Source organism: Cnephaeus nilssonii (assembly GCF_951640355.1).
Source record: "Cnephaeus nilssonii genome assembly, chromosome: X".
NCBI classification, from domain to species: domain Eukaryota; kingdom Metazoa; phylum Chordata; class Mammalia; order Chiroptera; family Vespertilionidae; genus Cnephaeus; species Cnephaeus nilssonii.
In genome coordinates, this window is record NC_137071.1 from 49,260,961 (window position 1) to 49,273,324 (window position 12,364).

Genomic DNA, 12,364 nt, shown 5'->3' on the forward strand with positions numbered 1-12,364 from the left:
AAACATAAGATGGGAAACCATAAAAACACTAGAAGAATCCACAGGCAGCAAAATATCAGACATATGCCAAAGGAACTTCTTCACTGATACTGCTCCTAGGGCAATGGAAACTAAAGAGAAAATAAACAAATGGGACTACATCAAAATAAAAAGCTTTTGCACAGCAAAAGAAACCATCAACAAAACAACAAGAAAGACCACTACATGGGAGAACATATTCGCCCATGTTATCACCGATAAAGGTTTAATCACCAACATTTACAGGGAACTCATACAAGAAACATATGAAAACATGCTCAAAGTCACTAATTATCTGAGAGATGCAAATCAAAATGACAATGCGGTACCATCTCACACCTGTCAGAATGGCTATCATCAACAAATCAATAAACGACAAATGTTGGCAAGGATGCGGAGAAAAAGGAACCCTCATGCACTGCTGGTGGGAATGCAGATTGGTGCAGCCACTGTGGAGAACAGTATGGAGTTTCCTCAAAAAACTAAAAATGGAACTCCCATTTGACCCAGTGATCTCACTTCTAGGAATATATCCCAAGAAGCTAGAAACATCAATCAGAAAGGATATATGCACCCCTATGTTCATAGCAGCACAATTTACCATAGCTAAGATTTGGAAACAGCCTAAGTGTCCATCAGCAGATGAGTGGATTAAAAAACTGTGTTACCAAAACAAAACACATGGTGTCAAAACAAGCCAAAGGAAAATCGTTTGGGCAAAAAAATGAAAAAGGATCGCAAGTCAAATTTATAGAGAATATTCCTTTATTAACTTTTGGTCGAGAATATGTTTGTATATTTTCAGAAAACAACTCCAAGACCATGTGGATTCCAGCAACAGAGAGGAATTGACAGGAGTGCTCCAGCCATGAAGTCAGAAGAGAAACAGTCCAGAGATGGAAGACGCTGACCATGCCTTGCCATACTAGCAGTTAGCAGATGTGCATCACTGCAGATTGCCCAGGACCAAACCAGAGAGGGTCGGACCTGCATTACCACCATTTGTCCACCATCCAGAACTGAAATATCGTTGCTGTTATGAACACATAAATAACTGTTGGACATAGAAACTGGGACTCAAAAGAACTGTTGGCCCAGAAAGAAACTCACTATAGACTGATTCATTTGCCTCTCAGCATAACTATTATTGCTTGTCTCATTTTCGGTTCCTATAAGTGTATTACTAGTATCACATGAGCTCACTCATCTAGGGGAAAAGATGAACAACATAGACTGAAGAACAAGAACAGCATTGATCAGACTGTCAGACCTCAGAGGGAAGGTAGGGGAGGGTGGGGACCAGGGAGATAGATCAACCAAAGGACTTGTGTGCTTGCATATGAGCCTAACCAGTGATCACGGACAACAGGGGGAGGGGGGCATGCGTGTGGGGGGGTTTGGGAAGGGAATGGGGGGGTTGATGACAAATATGTGATACCTTAATCAATAAAGTAATTTAAAACAAACAAACAAACAAAAAAAAAAACAACTGTGATACATCTACACAATGGAGTACTATGCTGCACTAAAAAAGAAGGAATTCCTACCATTTGCAGCAGCATGGATGGAGCTGGAGCGCATTATGCTAAGTGAAATAAGCCAGTCAGAGAAAGATAAATATCACATTATCTCACTCATCTATGGGAAATAATGAACAACATAAAGTGATGAACAAAAGCAGATCCAGAGACAGGGAAGCTTTGATCAGACTGTCAAACCTCAGAGGGAAGGTAGGGGAAGGTGGGGGTAAAGGGGAGAAATAAACCAAAGGACTTGTATACATGCATATAAGCCTAACCAGTGTACACAGACACGAGGGGGGTGAGGGCATGAGTGGGGAGGGGTTGGGAAGGTAATGGGGGGATGAGGACACATATGCAATACCTCAATCAATAAAGAAATTAAAATGAAAAAAAATGATGAGAGAGAATAATTGATTGGCTGCATCCTGCATGCTCCCTACTGGGGATTGAGCCCGAAACCCAGGCATGTGCCCTGGCCCAGGAATCCAACCATTGCCTCTTGGTTCATGGGTCAACACTCAACTATTGAGCCACACCAGCCAGGCAATCTTTTCACATCATCTGTGAACAGAAATACTTTTACTTCTTCCTTTCCAACCTGTTTGCCTTTTATTTCTTGTTTCTTGCCTGATTGCTAGTTAGAACTTCCACTACTATATTAAACTAGAGGCCTGATGCATGAAATTCATGCAAGGGTAGGCCCTCTCAGCCCCGGCTGCTGCCTTGGCCCCCACAGCTGCCCCAGCTGCCTCATGGCCCTGCAACTCCACCCCCTGCCCACTGGTCATTCCAGAAGGTTGTTCTGCCATCCAGACTAATTAACATATTAGCTCTTTATTATATAGGATAGACATGGCAAAGGAAGATATTCTTGATCTTGTAGAAAAAGGTTTCAGTCTTTCACCATTGTGTGTAATGTTAGTTGTGGGTTTTTCATATATGTCCTTTATTATGTTGAGAAAGTGTCCTTCTATTCCTAGTTTATTGAGTATTTTTACCATGAAAGAGTTTTGGATTTCTATTTTTTAAATTATATTTTTATTGATTTCAGAGAAGAAGGGAGAGGGGAGAGAGAGATAGAAACATCAATGATGAAAGAGAATCATTGATTGGCTGCCTTCTGCATGCCCCCTACTGGGGATCGAGCTGGCAACCCTGGGCATGTGCCCTTGGCCGGAATCGAACCTGGGACCCTTCAGTCCACAGGCTGACGCTCTATTCACTGAACCAAACCAGCTAGGGCAAGAGTTTTGGATTTCATTAAAAGCTTTTTCTGTGTCTATTGAGATGATCATGTGATTTTTATTCTTTATTATATTAACTAGAGGCCCAGTGCACGAAATTCATGCACTGGTAGTGTCCCTAGTGGTTGCTGGCTGCCGACCGGGTACTCCCTCCTTTCCCCTGGCTGCCTGCCGCTGGCCGGGGCCTCCCTTGCCTGGCTGTCTGCAATCGCTGCCGGCCAGCCGGGGCCTCCCTCCCTTCCCCCGGCTGGCTCCACCCGGCTCCCTGCTTGAACTCCCAGAAGAACTCCAGTGGAGGGGACAATTTGCATACTATACTTTTATGATATAGGATAGGATATGGCATGTTACATTTATTGATTTGCATGTGTTGAACCATCCAAGAGACAAATACTATTTGCTTGTGGTATATGATCCTTTTAATGTGCTGTTGAAATAAGTTTGCTAGTATTTTGTTGAGGATTTTTGCATCCATGTTCATCAGAGATCTTGGCCTGTAGTTTTCTTGTGCTGTCTTTGTCTGGCTTTGGTATTAGGATGATGCTGGCTTCATATAATGAGTTAGGAAGTGTTTCTAAAAGGTAAAAGTTACTAAAAGATAAAACTGTCATTGTTTCTAGTTGATATGAAAATCCAAGAAATCAACTTACAAGTTGATTAAACAAAAAAACACACACAAATATCTATATTGCAAAATGGCCACTTATTAAATACTAGAGGCCCAGCGTGCAAGAACTCCTGCATGAGTAGCTCACCGCTGAGAGCCACCGCGCTGTGCGAACCCTACCATGTTGCGCGAGTCCCGCCTTGCTGTGTGAGCCTCGAGCCCCGCCCCGCTGCCGGGATCTGGAGCGGCTCGTGGGCTGGGGGGTGAGGGACTGAGAGGTGCTCCATGCACCTCCTGGTGACCAGTCGTTTGGTCGCTTCCGCTTGCCTCAGCTGGCCGCCCTGCCCATCGCCACATGTAGTTCATGCCCCGCCCTTTGCGCGCCCCTCCCTGCCCACCCGCTGCGAGAGCTGCTGCTTGTTTGGTCGTTATGGTGTTAGGGCCATGGGCCTTTTATTAATATAGATAATAACAAACTCAATAACTTTCCTAAATATAAGCAATAACTAAGTAGAAAATGTTATAAAAAGAAATTCCAGCTCAACTGGCATGGCTCAGTGGTTCAATTTCCAAAGATCCAACAATTCCACTCCTAGGTATTCCTCAAGAGAAATGAAAACATATGTTCATAAAAATTCTTATATACAAACATTCATAGCAGCTTTATCCATTATGGCCCCAAACTGAAAACAAATTGCTATATATCCTTGCAATTGAATACTACTAAGCAATAAAAAGGAATGAACTGTTATGCACAACAACATGAATAAATCTCAGTAACATTATGATGAGCAAAAGAAGTAGACAGAAAAGAGTGCATGCTATATGAATCTATATGAAATTCTAGAAAGGCATAACTAATCTTTAGTGATAGAAAGCAGAACAGTATCCTCTGGGGCTAGAGGTGGTAGGGATTGACTGCAAAGGGATACAAGGGAACTTTTAGGGGTGATGATAGTAATTACATGGATGCATACATTTTGTCAAAAGCAATTACATGGGTGCATACATTTTGTCAAAAGTCATCAAATTATAAACTTAAAATGAGCTTTTTAAATGTCATGCGTCTATAAATTTGATTTCAAAAGAAAAAATACAATTCTGCAATAAAAAAGGATGAAGTACTGATACATGCTACTACATGGAGGAAACTAAAAAACATTATGCTAAGTTAAAGAAGCCAGATACAAAAAAATGACAGATACAATGTGTGATCCCATTTATGTGAAACAGTCAGGAAGAGAACTTTATAGAGACAACTAGAAGCCCGGTGCACGAAATTCGTGCACGGCTGGGGGTTGTCCCTCAGCCCAGCCTGTACCCTCTCCAATCTGGGACTCCTGGAGGGATGTCCGACTGCCCGACTCCTGGTGGGATCGGGCCGAAACGGGCAGTCGGACATCCCTCTCACAATCCAGGACTGCTGGCTCCCAACTGCTTGCCTGCCTGCCTTCCTGATTGCCCCTAACTGCTTCTGCCTGCCAGCCTGATCACCCCCTAACCACTCTGCTGCCAGCCTGGTTGATGCTTAACTGCTCCCCTGCCAACCTGTTTGCCCCCAACTTCCCTCCTCTGCCAGCCTGGTCACCCCTAACTGCCCTCTCCTGCAGGGTTGATCACCTCCAACTGCCCTCCCTTGCAAGCCTGGTCCCTCTCAACTGCCCTCCCTTGCAGGCCTGGTCCTTCAGAAATGCCCTCCCTTGCAGGCCGGGTGCCTCCCAACTGCCCTCTCCTGCTGGCCATCTTGTGGTGGCCATCTTGTGTCCACATGGGGGCAGGATCTTTGACCACATGGGGGCAGCTATATTGTGTGTTGCAGTGATGATCAATCTGTATATTACTCTTTTATTAGATAGGATAGAGGCCTGGTACAGGGGTGGGGGCCAGCTGGTTTGCCCTGAAGAGTGTCACAGATAAGGGTGGGGGTTCCCTTGGGGTGTGGGGCGGCCTGAGCGAGGGGCCTGTGGTGGTTTGCAGGCCGGCCACGCCCCCTGGCAACCCAAGGGGAGGCCCTGGTATCTGGAATTTATTTTCCTTCTACAATTGAAACTTTGTAGCCTGGAGTGGAGCCAAGCCTGCTGTTCCCTCCAGGGCGGCAGCCATTTCTGTGGCAGTTAATTCACCTTCTACAATCGAAACTTTGTAGCCTTAAGCGGGTGAGCCCGGCCAGGGCGTGCGGAAAGCTTTGCTTCCCCTGTTGCCGGCGGCAACCCTGGCCTGCTCTCTCGAGCTCCATTCTGCCGCCATTTGTTTGAATTTGTTTACCTTCTATAATTGAAACTTTGTAGCTTGAGTGGAGGCTTAGGCCTGCAACAGCTATGGAAAGCTTGGCTTACTCTGTTACCTGGGAAACCTTGCTCTCTGTGGCTGTAGCCATCTTGGATTTGGGTTAATTTGCATACTCGCCCTGATTGGCTGGTGGGCGTGGCTTATGTAGCAGAGTGATTGTTAATTTGCATATTACCATTTTATTAGAGAGGATAAGTAGATTAGTGATTGTCTGGGGGTTGGGAACAGGGAGTGACTACAACTGGGTTTGAGGGATCTTTTTTGGGTGAAATAAATGTTCTAAAATTGGATTGTGATGATAGTAGCACAACATTGTAAAGTTACTAAAAATCATTTCATTGTACATTTAAAATGAGTGAATTCATGGTATATAAATTATATCTCAGTAAAGCTTGTTTTAATATATATATATACATATATATATACATATATATGTGTGTGTGTATGTGTGTGTGTGTGTGTGTGTGTGTGTGTGTATATATATATATATATATATATATATATATATATATATATATATATTTCAGAGAGGAAGGGAGAAGGAGAGAAACATCAATGATGAGAGAATCATTGATACCCCGCACTGGGGATGGAGCCGGCAACCTGTGCATGTGCCCTGACCAGGAATCAAACCATGACTTCCTGGTTCACAGGTCAACCGGGCAAAGCTTGTTTTTTCAAAATATGTTTTTATTTATTTTAGCGAGAGAGAGAGAAACATTTATTGGCTGCCTCCCTCATACCCCACACCACTCCCCCAACCAGGGATCGAGCCCACAACCTGGGCATGTACCCTGACTGGTGACTTCTTGGTGCATGGGATGACACCCAACCGAGCCACACCAGCCAGGGCAATAAAGCTTGTTTTAAAAAGATAATTAAGCCCAGCTGGTGATTGACCATATGGTCCAACAATCACACTCCTTGGTATTTACCCAAAGAGTTGAGAACTTTATGTACACATAAAAGTCTGTGCTTGAATGTTTATAGTGCTTTATTCATAACTGCCCCAACTTGGAAGCAACCAAGCTATCCTTCAGTAGGTGAACAGATAAATAAACTGTGGTACACCCACACAATGATATATTAGTCAGTGCTAAAAAGAAATTAGCTATTAAGCCATGAAAAGACATGGAGAAACCTCAAATTCATATTACCAAGTGAAAGAAATCAATCTGAAAAGGCTACATATCAGATGACATTCTTGAAAAGGCAAAACTGTGGAAATGTTACTGGAATGGGGACCTGGCGCCTGAGTTCTATCTGGTAATTTCACAACATGAGCCTAGGTGACTATGAGGGAACATTTATTAAAGCTGGGGACAGTAAAACAAGAAAGGGCTTAGCATAGAAGAAGCAACAGGAGAGCCTAGATAGGCTAGGCTGCCCTAGCTCTCTGGGAAGTCAGAGAAAAGGGGGCTGTGGTTTCAGGTTCAGGGATTAGCCTGAGACAAGGGGCTGTTGCCCATTGCTCCTCTGGTTGCAAGCCTCATGGGGTCCTTTAGGGCTTAGAAGATGCATACCTGTGGGGGAAGAAGAGGAGAAAGGGAATGGCAGGGGCTGCTCCCCAGAGGGAGAGCACCCACTGGATTATTTTTTCTTGAGGCTTTATCTCTTTCTTGCAGGTGGAAATCTTAGGGGAGGTCTCAGGGGAGGGTTTCAACAGAATATTCATCAGTTTTCTAGGTGTGCTCCTTCAGGGTCGTGATCTCCATTGATTGGTTAGTGTCAGGGCAGGGTTTCATTAGTCATTGCAGCTGGTCCTGGTGTTGCCCACCTGGTTTTGCTGCTTTTCTGGGCCTGGAGCTGAAATACAACTGATACATAGATGTTATTTTTAGGGAGGTGACCTTCTGTATGCTGTAAATTGCTCTGTCATTTTGTTTTCCTATCTATCTTAGTTTCCCTGTTTCACTTGTCCTGGCTTACTGGCTTGTTTCAGAGACAGTAAAAGATCAGTGGTTTCCAGGGATTAGAGAGAAGAGGGAGATGAATAGGCAGACCACAAAAGGTTTTTAGGACAGTGAAACGATTCTGTATGCTATTATAATCCTATCTAATAAAGAGGGAATATGCAAATTGGCTGCGTCCACAGCGGAGGCCGAGTTCCCATAACGAGCCTTAGCCTTAATGAGCAATCAGCAGGGACCTGAGGATGCGTGGTGTTGGGCAGGGGCAGGGGACCTGAGGCTGCGCCCCCCACCTGGTGGGGCTTGACAGGGGACCTCAGGCCACATCCCCTAACACCAGCGCCAGGCTGGGGGACATCAGGCCATGCCCCCTTCCCAGCAGGGCTTGACGGGGGACCTGAGGCCATGCCCCTCGCCCGGGTGCCAGGCCCAGGGACCTGAGGCCACACACCCCGCCATGTGGGGCTTGATGGGGGACCTCAGGCCGTGCCCCCCACCCACGGGGTTTGACGGGGGACCTCAGGCTGTGCCCCCGCCCACGGGGCTTGACAGGGGACCTTAAGGCGTGCTCCCTGCCCTGACCTGGGAAAGGAGACCTCAGGCCGCACACCCTGACCCGGCTCTGGGCCGGGGGAGCTGAGGCCACGCCCCCTACCCAGCGGGGCTTGACAGGGGACTTCAGGCCATGCCCCCTGCCCAGCGGGGCTTGATGGGGGACCTCAAGGCGTGCCCCTTGCCCCAGGCCAGGGGACCTGAGGCCGCACCCCCCACCCAGTGGGGCTTGACGGGGGTGGGGCCAGTCCGGTCTGGATCTAGCCCAATGGGGGTGGGGCCGGCCAGGTCTGGGTCTTGTGCGATTTCAAGGTGCATGTGGGTGGGCAGGGACTTGACTCTGGTTCCCATGGTGTGACCCAGACTTTGACAGGAGGAAGATTTTCATATACATTTTACTAATTTTCTTTCATCTCTGACACTTCTATTATAGAGAAAGGGCAAATAGCAATATTAAAATATTTCCTCTAATGAATTCCCTTTTAATGTGCACGAGTTTCATGCACCGGGCCACTAGTAGTGGATATATTTCATTATATATTTGGCAAAATTCATAGAATGTACAACACCAAGAGTGAACCCTAATGTAAACTGTGATGTATCATTGTAGGTTCATCAGCTGCCACTCTGGTGAATGTTGATCATGGGGGCGGTGTGCATGTGAGGGGTTAGGGAATAGATGGGAATTCTCTGTACTTTTAATTCAAATTTGCCATAAACATAAAACTGCTCTAAAAAATAAGCTCCATTAAAAAAAAAAAAAAAAAAAAAAGAAGAGCCCTGGCTGGGTGGCTCGGTTGGTTGGAGTGTCATCCATATACCAAAAGTTTGCAGGTTTGATTCCTGGTTAGGGCACTTATCCAGGTAGTGGATTTGATCCCCATTTGGGGTACATGCTGGAGGCAACCCATCTATGTTTGTTTCTCTTCTCTTCTCTTCTCTTCTCTTCTCTTCTCTTCTCTTCTCTTCTCTTCTCTTCTCTCTCTCTCTCTCTCTCTCTCTCTCTCTCTCTCTCTTTCTCTCTCTCCTTTCCTCTCTCTTTAAAAATCAATGAAAACATATCATTGGTGAGGGTTAAAAAAGAAGAAGAAATGAATTATCAAGCCATGAAAAGACATGGGGAGGGGGCGGGCAGAGGGTCGAGGAGAGATAAACCAAAGAACTTATATATTTATATGCATAGCTCATGGTGAAGAAGACCTGGGGGTGGATGGGTAGGGGCTGGGAAGAGGGGGGTAAAGCGGGGGAAATGGAAGACATCTGTAATACTGTCAACAATAAAAAAAAGGAAATACATGGAAGAACCTCAAATGTATATTACTAAATGAAAGAAGTCAATCTGAAAAGACTACATATTGTATGATTTCAATTATATAAAATTCTAAAATGGCACAACTATGGAGACAGTAAAAAGATAAGTGGCTGCTCAGGGTATGGGGGGAGGGATGAATAGGCAGACCACAGAGATTTTTATTTTTTTAAATATATTTTTATTGATTTCAGAGAAGAAGGTAGAGGGAGAGATAGAAACATCATTGATGAGAGAGAATCATTGATTGGCTGTCTCCTGCACGCCCCACACTGGGGATGGAGCCCGCAACCCAGGCATGTGCCCTGACCAGGAATCAACCATGACTTCATGGTTCATAGGTCAAGGCTCAACCTCTGAGCCACACTGGCCAGGCAACACAGGATTTTTAGAGCAGGGAAACTATTCTGTATGATACTAATGGGGAATACATTTGTTAAAACTCATAGACTGGGCCATTTTGGTGGCCCGGCGCAGAGGTGATTCCATACTGAAGAGAGCGAGGCGGCCGGCCGGGGTGGCAGTGGCAGTGTTCGTGTGCTCCGGTGTGAATCGCCGAGGGAGGAGGCAGTGGAGGAAGAGGTGGCAGAGGTGGCGGTGGTTGTAGTGGTGGCGGAGGAGGCGGGTACGAATCAGCTGCAGGCGGAGACATGGCCAACATCTCGGGGCAGCGAATCAAGCGGGAGTTCAAGGAGGTGCTGAAGAGCGAGGAGACGCGCAAAAATCAAATTAAAGTAGATCTTGTAGATGAGAATTTTACAGAATTAAGAGGAGAAATAGCAGGACCTCCAGACACACCATATGAAGGAGGAAGATATCAACTAGAGATAAAAATACCAGAAACATATCCATTTAATCCCCCTAAGGTCCGGTTTATCACTAAAATATGGCATCCTAATATTAGTTTTGTCACAGGGGCTATTTGTTTGGATATCCTGAAAGATCAATGGGCAGCAGCAATGACTCTCTGTACGGTATTATTGTCATTGCAAGCACTATTGGCAGCTGCAGAACCAGATGATCCACAGGATGCAGTAGTAGCAAATCAGTACAAGCAAAATCCTGAAATGTTCAAACAGACAGCTCGACTCTGGGCACATGTGTATGCTGGAGCACCAGTTTCTAGTCCAGAATACACCAAAAAAAAAAAAAAAAAAAAAAAAAAGAAAAAAGAAAAAAGAAAACCTATGTGCTATGGGCTTTGATAGGAATGCTGTAATAGTGGCCTTGTCTTCAAAATCATGGGATGTAGAGACTGCAACAGAATTGCTTCTGAGTAACTGAGGCATAATGACAGAGCTGCTGATATAGTCAAGCTTGCCCCTTCTTGAGGAGCCTCAACATCTGTTATTTTTAGGATTCTGCATAGATTTCTTTTAAACTGGCATTCTTGCCTAATGATGTTATCTAGGCACCATTGGAGACTGAAAAAAAACATCCCTGCTCTGTAAATAAAGCTAATTAAACATCTGTGTAAATTTAAAAAGGGGAAATACTTTAATTTTTTTTCTTAATAGTGTAAAAATTCTTTGAGCTAAGCGAAACCATGGAAAAAACATGCTACTTTAGTATTTAGCAGTGTACCAGAATAGCAAGAGTTTGCTTCAGGGTTTTGTTGAATAATTAAGGTAATATTTTGAGTGTGTCAGGACCATTCAAATTGTTGGTGTTGCATCACAGCTACTTTAACTGTTTTTAACATGGATCCTCTGTGCCTGTGAAATTTACTTGCATGCTTGTACTTGACTTCTTAAGATGGGTAGCTGAAAAGACCACCATTTTAAGCATTTGAGAATTCTTAAACGAGATTTATCTAGAATGAAGATGGTGTCCTCTTCAGAGCCTTTTTGTCCTGGTCAGCAGACTGGGACACTATATTTATTTTTCCTCTCTTACCACACACAGCTAATATCCTAATAGTAAATTCTCTGGGAAATGTGCTGAAGGACAGTATCCCTTGCTTCATTTTTTTTAGGTTGTCCATATGGAATGTTATGTCACAGTTCTTTACTCTTAAAAACGTTCCTATGTTAAGTAATAATGTAGAGATGGAGCTGCCAATTTTGTTTCTCTTGCAAAATCAGTAAATACTTGATCTTCCAGTATTCCCAAGATTTAATAATAAAAGAACCCAACTTAGTTTTTCAAGTGAATTTGACATCTATTTTTAAGCTGATGAAGTTTTTCTTTGAGAACTCGAAAAGATGAAATGAACCAACTGCAGTTTTTTAGCCTAAAAAAACCCAACAAACTCATAGACTGTACAACACCAGGAGTGAATCCTAATGTAAACTACGGACTTTGGATGATAATTATTTGTCAATTTAGGTTAATCAATTGTAATGAATATGCCACTATGGTGGTGTGGGCTGTTAAGATAGAAGGGGAAGCTGTGGGCTGGGGGAGAACCAAGATGGCGGCAAAGTTAAACAACTAAACTGCGCCACGCACAACAATTTCAAAAATACAACTAAAAGACAAAGCATCTACCACCCAGAACCACGGGAAAGCTGGCTGAATGGTAGATTTACAACTAAGAAGGAAAAAGAAAGAACAAACGCGGAAGGGCTGAGGTACGGAGGCGCTTGAATTGGGCTGGTGGCGGGCGACGGGACGCACAGCTTTTTTTCCAACCCAAAGGGAGATAAGCTCCCGATCACTCTGAAATCCAGTTTCTGGGGACGCGCGGGGGACCCAGACACCTATGGAGAGAAGCTGGACTCTTGGCCATCGTGTTGGAAAGTGAGAGTGATTTTTCTGCAGAGGTGCGCCCAGCAATCAGTGTTTACTGCGCTGGAGCACGGGACGCAGGGACTTGGAAACGTGGAAAGGCAGAAAAGGCAGACTAGCAGCCATTGCTGTTTGCCACTCCCTAGCCTAGTGACGCCCTGAGACCCTGCCCCGCCCTGAGA

General features: G+C 44.8%; 1 pseudogene across 1 annotated transcript; it reads left to right on the forward strand.

Annotated features, from left to right (window-relative positions):
• Positions 1-9,637: 9,637 nt before the first annotated feature.
• LOC307095677 (ubiquitin-conjugating enzyme E2 K-like) lies at positions 9,638-11,498 on the forward strand (annotated as a pseudogene). Its single transcript has one exon. The product of its transcript is annotated as a ubiquitin-conjugating enzyme E2 K-like (transcript).
• Positions 11,499-12,364: the final 866 nt, after the last annotated feature.